Here is a 12903-nt window from a genome sequence, read left to right as displayed (position 1 = left end):
TCAGAGCTATGGAATAACACCCTAGCTCATCCCACACACATTCTGCCTCTAAGAAATGCCTGGCTTGGCTTATTAGAGTGAAATAAATGAAAGAGTAATAAATGGACAATTAAACTTGTCAATATGGAATGACTCTTCTGCTTTCCAATGTCAATCCTTTGCCTCATGCTCCCAAGGCTTCTTACAAAAAAAGTGTTTGAGATTTCTTAAAAATTCACAGGCAAGTTTATCAGGAAGAAACAGATGGAAAATTAAGCAACAGCTGTATGCAATTTGATGGCAACATTCACACTAGAACTTGCTAGTCAGTTAAGGCACAACAAGGGAAAAAAGCAACAAACAAAATGCAGCCAAACAAACCAGAAATGAACTGAGAACTGTCTGTGTGTGTGTTTGTGTGTGTGTCTGTGTGTGTTTACTTGCATTTGACAAAGGGACAGAAAGGATAAAAAGGAATGTGGCCTAAAAGCTTAACAGCACTCCAGCTGAACAGGAGTTAACCTGGAACCTCCAGGAGAGGGGCTGTCGGCCCAGGATCCATTGCTGATGGGCAATCCTGCGAGTGCAGTAAACTTGAGAGCTCACTGGCTCTGAGAGACCCCACTCCGAGGGAGTTGCTGCTGGCAGCCTCTGTGGTCCAGGAGGGCTCCAAGGGCCTCCTTTGGGACCTGTTCATGGCCACAGGAGAGTGGGCCTCAGCCAGAAAATGCTTCGTCATGGCCGCGCTTTGGGCCAGGCCCTGTCTTTGAAAGTGTGACAAGAAGGATGTTACGGCATCCCGGCAAGGAAAGCAGTGTCCAAGGCTGTTCATCAGAAACCCCAGGAGCTCCTTAGACAGAACAAGCTCCTGGGAGCGCTCCGTGTTTCAGATAAGCTCCAGAGGAGCTGAGCCCAGGGGCTGTTCAGCAAGGCCGAGCCTAACAAGCGTTTCTCAGATCACAGAGCAGCCTGTTGTGAATGGATTCTTCAATTTGTCCAATGAATCAAACAATCAGATTAAATTTAGCAGCAATTTATTAATAGCAGCAATTGTATAAAAATGAATACAATCAAAGCATATTAGTTACATATATTTTAGCATGCACAAAATTTGGTAGTGAGTAATCTAGTATAATTGAGGTTTGAGGTTCAAATAAAGCAAAAGCAAAACTGACTGGGGGTACGGGTAGGCCCCTTCCCTCCGTACCCAATCTATTAAGCTAAAAATCTCACTTATATTCTGTACGATAATACATATTAATAGAGGCTCTGCCTGCACCCATTGGGACCCCCAAAAACACCGCCTGGGGACCCCCCGAGGGGCATCTGCGGCTCTGGAGCCCTGCAAGATCCAAACATCACTCCCAAAAATCCCCAAACCCAGGGACACCCCCCGGATATTTGGGGCAAGCTCCCCCTCTCCAGGAACCTGCAGGATGCGGGTGATGGTCCTGGGGGGGCTGCGAGTTCAGGGAGCTCCGGGACTGCGGGGTTCATTCGCTGCTTTTGTGTGCCTGCTCCTGCTTCTGCTGCCTCTTCCTCCTCCCCCATTCTGAACCCTGAACTGTGAGGGGAAGGATCGGGCCCAGTGCTCTGGTTTGGCCTAAAATCACCAAACAAGGGCCTCAAATGCAGCCTAAATCCACCAGGTCTGGCATGAAATCTGCCAAAGGGGCCTCAAGTCCATACAAAGGGGTCTAAAATCATTGCAATGGGCCTAAGATTTTCCAAAGGCGCCTAAAACCCACCCTAATACCAATTTGGTTTTGCCTAACATCAGCTGAAGGCACTAAAATCTACTCTCTACCCACAGGATTTGGTCTAAAACCAGCCAAATGCGGTTAAAATCCAACTAAATCTTCTAAAACTGCCCAAACTGTTTTAAAAACCTGCACATGGCCCAAAATGACCCATCAATCTCCCAAATGGTGTAAAATCCACCCTGAAATTTCCTATTTTTGCCTAAAATCACCCAAAGGGACCTAAAGACACCCAAACGACCATGATACCCATCCAATGAGACCTAAAATCATCCTAAAAGGGCTTGTTTCAACCTAAAATTACCCAAATGGGCCTAAATCACCAAAAAACCCCACAGGTCTAAAATCACCAAGGCAGGCTTAAGGTCCTCCCATATGGACCTAAAATTATCCAAAGGGACCTAAAATCCAACATAAAACTGCCCAATTTGGCCTAAAACCACCCAAACGTGCCTAAAATCTTTGAGACCAAGACCAAAACCAGCAGCAGAACCAGCAACAGCACCGAGACTGAGATGGAAATCGGAACAGATAGTGAGACCAAGACTGGGAACAGAACTGACACCAGAATTGAGACCAGCACCGCTCCAGAACTGGAACTGAGACCAAGACCAAAACCAGCCCCAGAACTGGCACTGGGACCAAGACTGAGACCAGCACCGACACTGGGACTGGCACCAGGAGAGCTCCAGGACTGCTCTGGGACCAGCACCAGCACCAGGAGAACTCCGGGACTGAGACTGAGAGCGGCACCAGAACTAGAATCAAGACTGGCACTAGCACCAGAACTGAGACTGGCACTGCTCCAGCACCAGACCCAGAACAAAGATTGGCACTGGGAGCACTCTGTTATCAACACAGGCACCAGTACGAGCACAGGGACAGGGACTGCTCTGAGACCAAGACTGAAACCAGAACCAGCACTGGCACCAAGATTGCCACTGCTATAGGACCCAAAATGGGACCAAGGCCAGCACCGCTGTGGGATTGAGATTCAGAGCGGGACAGGAATCAGCACCAGGAGCACTCCAGGACTGCTCCAAGACTGAGACTGAGACCAGGACCGGACAGAGACCAACACCGGGAGCGCTCTGGGACCTCCACATTCACTCCGGGGAGTTTTGGCTGCGCCCCTACACGGGACTGGGCAGGACTGGGAGGGACCCCTGGGCAGGGTGGGACAGCCTCAGTTCGCATCGTTCTGGTGCAGCCATCACGGTCCATGTGATCCCAGCTTGTACAATCCCAGTCCATATGGTCCCAGTTTGTACAATCCTGGTCCATACAGTCCCAGTTTGTACAATCCCAGTCTGTGTGATCCCAGTTTGTACAATCCCAGTTTGTACAATCCCAGTCCATGTGATCCCAGTTTGTACCCAATGTTGGGCCTCTAAATCAAAGCCTGGAAAAGAACACAAGATTTGAACTGAGGCCTTGGGGAAAACTTCCAACTTTCGGTGCTAGAAGTAAGACTGTAGACTGAAAGCTTAAAGCAGAGACATGTGAAATAAGAAAAAAGCTTAGTTATAAAGTTTAAAAGCTAGAAAGAACAAAGCACAGTAATTTCACAAGTAAAAGCCGCATCAGAGTATAAGCTGCACTGCCAAGTGTTGGCAACTTTCCGTTCTTTGTCCTTATATAAACTGCACTGGATTATAAACCACACTTTCGTTCACAGTGAGGATGCTCGTGCAACAAAACAGTCAATTTGTAACAATCACACGATCGCAAGTTTTACTGGCAGGTGCTCAATTAGCGAGCTCAGCTCGGCGCACAGCTTGCACTTCCAGGTTGGGAAATTTCTGAACTTCATCCATATATGGGCCTCTCCGGACCAAAATTTTAGTCAAAAGGGGGTGGCTTATAATCGTGACATTACTCTGGTTGCAAAGGTGGCAGAACAGGTTTTTATGTTCAAGCAGGACTTGCTGAGAAAGGTCACACTGTAATTAGATGAAATTTCTTAGTATTGGATTAGAAATGTCAATATCCTTGTTGGCAGTGTTTTATTGGTTAATATTATACATAGATATATACACAAAATAGATAATATATAACACATTATATTATATATAATTTATATACATATATACACAATATATATTATTTATATTGTAAAATATTATATATACATATATACACTATATATAGTGTATATATTGTATAATATGATATATTTATGCAATATTTATATGATTTACATTATATTTGCTATATATATATAGGTACCTATAAACAATTATACATATTATATATTATATTATATTATAATATATATTATATATTATATATTATATATTATATCATTATATATTAATTTATATAAATTATATACATAAAACATATATAAATTAAGTTAATTTTAAAATATATAATTATATAAATATACAAATATTATAAATATATAAATTATATAATATTATACATCTATATCTATATCTAGATATATATAGATCTAATATTATATAATGACCTTGATGCTGGAGCCTGACCGGGGCGCTGGCCTGGAGCACTTGGGACACCAGTGGCTCTTGGCTGCTTGCCCGGGTGGCCACTGGTGCGGTCAGTGCCATGGCTCTGATTGGCCAGGCTCTGTTCAGAGTGGGCACAGAAGGAACTGGGGAACCCCAGGGCCCCTCGGGTTTGGGGGTTCTGATCCCCCCTTGGCCCTCAGTGCAGCCCTGGGGTCACCCCAACAGCCCCAAAATGGGGAGGGGGGACCCAGAGCTGTTTGGAACCCCCAAAAATGGGCTGAGAGTGGCAGGAGCTGCCCCAAAATGGGATGGAAGGGCCTGATCCAGGGATGGGGGAGGGGATGGGATTGGGGAGGGTCCATTCCAGAAATGGGGAGGGGTCTGGAATTGTGGTGGGGAGGCTGTGGGACTGGGGAAGGGTCTGGGATTGGGGAGGAGTACAGAATTGGGGCAGGGTCTGCAATCGGGGGATGGTTCCCAATCCTGCTCCTGTTTCCGATCCCTTTCCTGTTCCCATTCTCAATCCGGTTTGCAATCCCATTCCCAATCCCTATCTCATTCCCATTCCTGATCCCATTCCTGTTCCCATTTCCAATCCTACTTCCAATCCCCTTCCTGTTTCTCATCCTGTTCCCATTCCTAATCATGTTCCTGGTTCCAATCCCATTCCCATTCCCAATCCCATTCCTGTTCCCATGCCCAATCCTGTTCCCGTTCCCCTACCTGTTTGTGTTCCCAATCCCAATCTCACTCCCGTTTTCATTCCTGTTCCTGATCCCATTCTCAATCCTGTTCTCGTTCCTTCCCGATCCCATTCCCAATCCTGATCCCGCTCCTGATCCTGTTCTTTTTCCCATTCCCATTCCCAGTCCTCTTCCCGATCCCAGTCCTCTTTCTAATCCCGTTCCTATTCCTGAACCTGTTCCCAATCCCATTCTCTATCCTGATCCCGCTCTTTTCCCCATTTCCATTCCCATTCCCATTCTCAATCCTGTTCCCAATCCCAATCCTCTTCCCAATCCCATTCCCATTCCTGATCCTGTTCTCAATCCCTTTCCCAATCCCTATCCCTATTTCATTCCCAATCCCAATCCCTATTTCATTCCCATTTCCAATCCCATTCCCATTCCTGATCCCGCCACTGTTTCCAGGGAATCGTTTTGATCTCAATCTCCACCCCAAACCTAGAGGGTTAAAACCTCCCAAATCCTGGGGTCAAACCAAACCCCAAATTTGGGGTCAAGCCCCGAAATTCCTAACCCTGGGGTGTCAAAAAAACCCCATGATCCCCAAATCCTGAGGTGTCAAACACCCCTGACCCCAAACCTTTGGATCAAACCCCCCCAGAGGACAAACTTTTGAGTCAAATCCCCCCAGTCCCCAAACACTGAGGTGTGAAGTATTTGGAGTGTCCAATCCCCCTGATCCTAAAATTCTGGGGTCAAAAACCCCTGATACCCAAATCCCAAACCCGGGGGCATCAAAGCTCCCCAAGTTCCAAATTCTGGAGTGTCAATGCCCTTCAAATCCCAAATTCTCGAGTCAAAACCCCCCAAATACAAAATTCTGGGGTGTCAAAAAACCACAGATCTCCAATCCTGGGGTGTCAAAGCCCCCCAAATCCCAAACCCTGTGGTACCAAACTCCCCAAATCCCAGACATTGCGACCAAACCTCCCCCATCTCCAGACTTTGAGGTCAAACCCACCAGACCCCTAACTCCCCCCAAAACCACTCCAGCCCTGGGGAGCACAGCGGGGTTCATTTGGGACTTATCTGGGGTGGGGGCAGCTCCAGGGGCAATGTCTGCAGAGACACCCTGGGTATAATGCTGTGAAAAACACCAAAAACTCCAGGGGAACCCCAAAACCCCCTGGGAACTGTCACTGTAAGAGCAGGAACGGCAGATCAGCAGCAGAACCGCCTTCCTCTGGGGCAGAAGCAGCACTTTATTATGTTCATCTTTATGATTAATTCTTTCCCTTCTTGTTCATCTTTGAGAAAGTTTCCAGCCTGGGAAAGTCCAAGCTGGAACTTTCTCTGAGCCTTCAGCAGTGCCCACAACATTTTGGGGTTGTTCCCAAAATTTGGGGGTTTTTTCCCCAAAATTTGGGGTTTTTTTACCCAAAATCCGGGTATTTCCCCCCAGATTTGTGTCCCACCATGGGCTTGTTGTAAAGGGGAAGCTTTGGGGTTATTCCCAGTTTAATTTGAGAATGATCCCACAGGATTTTGGGTGGATTTCCAGCCAGATTTTGGTTTTTTTCCTCAGGAATTCAGGTTTTTTTCCCCAAAAATCCCTGTACTTTCCCCCAGAATTTCTCACTCATCATGGGCTCGTCATAGAATGGGAACCTTTGGGATGTTCCTGCCTGAATTTTGGGGATATTTGAGGCTGCATTTTGTTTTTTCCCAAGATTTTGGGTTTTTTTCCCCACAATTTCAGGGGTTTTATCCCCGAATTTCCACTTTTTTTTCCCCCAAAACTCTGATATTTTACCTCAGATCTGTGTCCCACCATGGGTTTGTCATAGAGGGAGAAGCTTTGGAGTGTTCCTGGTTGGATCTGGGGGATATTTGAGGGTGTATGTTGTGGTTTTTTTCTTAGGAATTCAGGATTTTCCCCTCCAATTTGTTATTTTTTTTCCCAAAACTCTGATAGTTTCCCTGAGAGCTGTGTCTCATCATGGGCTTGTCATAAAAGGGGAACCTTTGGGTTGTTCCTGGTTGGATTTTTAGGATATTTGAGGCTGCATTTTGGGCTTTTTTTCTCAAGAATACAGGTTTTTCCCCAGAATTTTGGGATTTTTCTACAAAATTTCAGATTTTTCCCCCAAATTCTGGTATTTTCCTAAAAATTTGTGTCTCACCATGGGCATGTTGTAGAAGGATAAGTTTTGGGGTTATTCCCAGTTTCATTTGAGAGTGTTCCCAGGTGATTTTGAGGTTTTTTATCAGGAATTCAGGGTTTTCCCCAAAATTTCAGGTTTTTTCTCTGAAATTTGGGGATTTTTTTCCCTAAAACCCTGGTATTTTGCCGCAGATTCTGTTTCACCATAGGTTTGTTGTAGAGGGGAAGCGTTGGAGTGTTCCTGGTTGGATTTGGGGGATATCTGAGGCTGTATTTGGGTTTTTTTCTCAGGAATTCAGGGTTTTTCCCCAAATTTGTTTTTTTTCTCCAAACCCCAGTATTTTGCCCCAGGTTTTGTCTCACCGTGGCTGTGCCATACAAGGGGAAGCCCTGCATGGAACACAGGTCGGTGCTGGCACTGCTCAGCTCCTGGAGGATGACGAAGGCCTGGCCCTGCATGTGGAGACTGCGCCACACCAAAATGTCCAAAATCTGCCCAGAGTGGGAGAAAATGGCACAGAGGGACTTCTTCAGCTCTGGGGGGACAGGGACAGCACGGGGACAGTGGGGACAGCACAGGGACAGCACGGTGACAGCACAGGGACTGTGGGGACAGCACAGGGACAGCACGGTGACATTAGGGACAGCACAGGGAAAGTGAGGACAGACACGGAGGAACATTGGGGACAGGTGACAATGGCCACAGAGTCTGCTTTGGCTCTGGGGACACACAGGACAATGGCAGGGACAAGGAAACAATGGGGACAAGGTGAGGACATAGGGACAGGGACAACTCTGGGGACAGTGACAAGGACAGGTGACAGTGGGGACAGGGACAGCTGTGGAGACTCACGGACAGGTGTCAATGGAGACAGCATAGGGACAGTGGGGACACAGACTCCTTCAGCTCTGGGGACAATGGGGACAGGTGACAATGGGGACACCACAGTGACAACAAGGACAGGGACTCCTTCAGCTCTGGGGACAAGGACAGGAAGGACAGTGACAAGGACAGAGGTGACAATGGGGACAGGTGACCATGGGGACAAGGTGGGAATGGCCATAGGGACTACTTTGGCTCTGGGGACACACGGGACAATGACAGGGACAAGGAAACAATGGGGACAAGTTGAGGGCACAGGGACAGCTCTGAGGACAGTGACAAGGACAGGTGACAGTGCGGACAGGGACAAGAACAGGTGACAGTGGAGACAGGGACAAGTGACAGTGGGGACAGAACCCCAGCCCCCCTCACTGCCCTTCTTGATCTTCTCGTTGAGGTTGTTGATGTCAATGCTGTGCTTGGGGCAGGATCCTGCACTGCCATGGCCGGGACCCTCTGTGGGGACTGGGGGGTTTAGGGGGTGCTGGGACCCTTTCACCACCTGAGACCTCCAAATCCACCCCAGACCCACCTAAACCTTCCCGAATACCCTCAGAGCCCCCAGTTCCCCCCAAAATTTAACCAGACCCACCTGAGACCCCCCAAACCCACTCAGACTCCCCCAACCCCCCACCCCAGACCCCCCAGGCTCCTCTCACAACCCCCCAAACCCACCTCAGACTCCCCCTATTTCCCTTCAAGCTCCGCAAACCCTCCCAATCCCCCATTTCTCGTCAGACCCACCTCATAGCCCCCCAATTCGCTCCAAAGGCCCCCAAGGTCCTCTCAGAGCCCCCCAAAATGTCCCCAATTCCCCCCCCCCAAGACCCACCTCAGACCCATCTCGGACCCTCCTGCCCCATTTCCCCCCAAATCCACCTCAGACCCCGCAAAAACACCTCAGACCGCCCCAGTTCCCCCAAATCCGTCCCGGGCCCACCGCAAACCTCGCAAGAAACCCTCAAACCGCCCTAATTCCCCCAAATGCATCCGGGACCCACCTCAGACCACTCCATTCCCCTCATACCCACCTCAAACCCCCCCAAACTCCCCCGGACCCACCACAGATACACCATTTCCTCTCAAAGCCTCCTCAAACGCACCTCAGACCACTCAATTCCCCTCATATCCACCTAAACCGCCCCATTTCCGTCCAAAGCCCTCCCTAAACTCAATGCAAACCCCTCAATTCCCCTCACACTCCCCCCCAAATCCCCCCATTGCCCCCCAGCCCTAGCACAGCTCCCTCTCACGCTCTCCCGCCGCCGCCTCCTCAGCCAATAGCGTCGCGCCTCTCCCGAACCAACCAATCAGCGCGTTCCTTCCCTCAGCAACGCCCGCCTCCCCCACGCCGCTGCAGCCAATCAGAGGCCGGCGGAAGTGGTGCACTCTGACCTCGTCGCCGGGCATGGAGCGGGCTCCCCCTCCCCGCGCCCCCCCCCGGGACTCGCCCCGGGATCCTCGGGAGCCCCGGGAACCCCCCGGCCTCGGGCGGGTGCTGAGGGAGGCGCTGCAGAGAGCGGGGCAGGCGCTGGGAGAGGCCGGGGGGCTCTGGGAGCTGCTGAGGCTGCGCAGGGACAGGTGGGGGAGGAGCGGGGTGAGGGGTCTGGGAGGGCTTGGGGGGGGGTCTTGGGGGGGTCTTGGAGGGAGTTCTCAGAGGGTTTGGGGTGGGGCTCGGGGAGGGGTCTGGGGGTCTCGGTCGGGTCCTGGGGGTCTCGGTCCGGTCCTGGGGGAGGTTTTGGGAGGGGTCTGGAAGGTCTTGAGAGGGTCTTGGTGGGGTTGGGGGGTTTTGGAGAGGGGTCTGGGAGGATCCTTGGGGGTTTTGGCAGGGGGCTGGGGGGCGTTCTGGAGGGGCTTTGAGGGGGATTCTTCAGTAGGGTCGTGGGGGCCTTGGGGAGGGGTCTTGGGTGGGGAGGTCCTGGCAGGGGCCAGGGAGGGTCTGGGGAGGGGTCGTGGTGAAGCGCAGAAAAACACTCTGTAACACACAGAAACAAGTTGTCCCTACATAGTCCCAGTCACTCCATAGATGATGCCAGTCCCTCCCAGCATGGGCCCAGTCATGCCCAACGCCCACCAGTGTAGAGCACTAGCGCCCACTGACTCCAGTGGCCCCCAGTTCAGTCACAGTTCTCCCCAGCATGGTCCTGGTTTGTCCCAATGTGGGTCCAGTCACTCCAGTAAGGTCCCAGACAGTCCCAGTATATCCCAGTTACCCTCAGTATGCTCGTAGTCCTTCCCAGTCACTCCCAGTGTTCCCAGTAAGGTTCCCCTGGCCCCAGCGGGTGGGAGCAGCTGAGAGCCTCACGCTGCCCATCCCGAGCTGTCCCGGCTCCATCCTCGCTCCTCCTGCGGGCTGCGAGGGCTTCGGGAACGGGGCACCGAGGGTGTCCCTGCTCCTGGGGGAGGAGGAGGAGGGATAGGAGAGGAGGGATGAAAGAGAAGAGCGAGAAGGGATGGAAGGAGGAGGGGTTAGGGGGGAGGAGGAGGGATGGAAGAGGAAAGACAAAGGAGGATCAGGAAAAGGAGAAGGAGGAGCGAGCTCGAGCACTCCCTGAATTCATAGGCCCCCATCCATGGGAGCATTGCCCCCACAGGTGGCCAGGGAGTGGGAGCTTGGCCCAGCTATCCCAGGGGGTCCCTGGGTTGGGCTTTTTTTGAAGGGATGTTGGAGAATGCAGAACTCCAGAGCTGACCAGAAAATGCCCAAAGCAGAAAATAAAGGGAGAAGGGATCCCGGGACCCCAAAATACCCTAGCATCCCTAAATGGGGAGACAGAAGAGGGGGGAGCTTTTTGGATTCCTGGCACTCCCAGCAACCTGGGGAGGACGGGCACCGAGTAGATGGGGGACCCCCAATACAAGCGTGACCCCCAACAGCTGGGACACGGGGGAGCCCCTGAACACCAAAGGGGAGAGACCATTCCCAGGAACTGCTGGGAGGCATTTTCAGGGTTGAATGTTGGTGTTTAGGAGGTTTTGATGGACCCCAGATGCCCAGGGAGCTCTAGAGATGGACTTGGGCAGGAGGAAACACTAAGACAATGCGCTCATCCCTTGTTTTTTCCCAAACCAGGATTTCTCATTCCCAAGCCTTGGCCTGATGGAGGAGGATGTGAGGAAGAGGAAGATGGCCCAGGATTGCCAGGCAGGTGAGGAGGAAGTCAGTGCCCCTTTTCCCCTCTGTCCTGCTCCATGTTCCAGCCCAGCACGGTCCCTGACTGCAGGACAACTCCACTGCTGACCCCATCCTGCCAGGGACGTGCTGGGGGGATCTCCTTGCCCTTCCCTCTGGCACGGAGGCAAATCCCATCCTGTCCTTGTCCTTCCTCCCCTAGACAAGGAGCTGAGCACAGAGACCAGGGAGGACAAATCCCCACAGCAGAACCTCGTGGAAGAGGCCGTTTGCAGCGGCTCCATGGGGCAGGAATCCAACGGGGAGGAAAAGCCACAGAGATCCCACACGAGGAGGGGCTGCAAACGCAGATCACGGGGATCTGAGGAGGAAAGACCCAGCCTGGGCAGGGCAGGCGGCCGGAGATGGAGCCAGATCTCAGACCTGGTGGTCCATGAGCAGCTTAGTGACGGGGAGAAGCCCCACAAGTGCTTGGAGTGTGGGATGAGCTTCAGAATTAAGTGCCTCCTTATCTACCACAAGAGAATCTGCACTGGGGAGAGGCCCTACGTGTGTGGGGAGTGTGGGAAGAGCTTTCAGACCAGCAGCAATCTGCTCCTGCACCAGCGCACACACACAGAGGAGAGGCCCTACGACTGTTCTGAATGTGGAAAGAGGTTTTAGCGCAGAGGCCATCTCCTCGTGCACGAGCGCACGCACACAGAGGAGAGGCCCTTCCGCTGCCCCGACTGCAAGAAGGGCTTCAAGCAAGACTGCACCCTCACCAGACACCGGCGCATCCACGCTGGGGAAAAGTCCCATGAGTGTGAGGAGTGTGGGAAGAGATTCAGCCGGAGCTCCAACTTGATCGTCCACCAGAGGACCCACACTGGGGAAAGGCCATACAAGTGTGGGGACTGTGTGAAGGGCTTCACAGACCGTTCTGCCCTAAACCGCCACGAGAGGATCCACACTGGGGAGAGGCCCTATGAGTGTTCTAAGTGTGGGAAGACGTTTACCACCAGCCCTGAACTCATCCAGCACTACCAGACACACACAGAGGAGAGGCCCTACGAGTGTCCTGACTGTGGGAAGGGCTTCAGCCCTCATCACCCACCGGCGCATCCACACAGGGGAGAGGCCCTACGAGTGTGAGGAGTGTGGGAAGAGCTTCTCCCACAGCTCAAACTTGTACCAACACCAACGGAGGCACTGGTAAGGGAAGCCCTGTGATTGCCCCGAGTGTGGGAAGAGCTTCGTGCACTGCTCCAACTCCATCCTCCACTGCAGGACCCATGTTGGGCAGAGCCCTGGTGACCCATATTCCCTAGGATCCATGTTGGGAACACACCTGGCTGCTTATCCTTTTGTTTTGGCATTAGTTGCTGTCACTTCTCAATCTCTTTGTGCATGAAAGCTAAGAGAGGGATCGATCTGTCAACTCAAAACCACTCAAATCCCACACCTCAATTTTGACTCAAATTACAGTACAGTAATTTCATGACTATAAGGCGCACCCTTTTGACTAAAATTTTCTCTCAAACCCGGAAGTGCGCCTTATAGTCCGGTGTGCCTTACCTGATCTACAAAGTTGCGAAATGTGCCGGCTCCCGGGGGATGCGCCTTATAGTCCGGAGTACCTTATGGTCGTGAAATTACTGTAATTTCATGACCATAAGGCGCTGCGGACTATAAGGTGCATCCCCAGGAGTTGGCAAATTTCGCAACTTTGTAGATCATATAAGGCACACCGGACTATAAGGCGCACTTTTTTTTTTGCAGCGAGGATCCGCCCCCAGCTCCCCCCACGCGTTTTCTGGCCAAGGCCCTGCCTCCGTCTGGCTG

General features: G+C 51.4%; 1 pseudogene; it reads left to right on the top strand.

Moving 5' to 3' along the window:
- The first annotated feature begins 9350 nt into the window (after positions 1-9350).
- On the top strand, positions 9351-12605 carry LOC117008712 (annotated as a pseudogene).
- The last annotated feature ends 298 nt before the right edge of the window (positions 12606-12903 follow it).

Source organism: Catharus ustulatus, chromosome 30 (genome assembly GCF_009819885.2).
Source record: "Catharus ustulatus isolate bCatUst1 chromosome 30, bCatUst1.pri.v2, whole genome shotgun sequence".
In the NCBI taxonomy this organism is placed as follows: Eukaryota; Metazoa; Chordata; class Aves; order Passeriformes; family Turdidae; genus Catharus; species Catharus ustulatus.
This window is presented reverse-complemented; position numbering and strand designations above follow the sequence as displayed.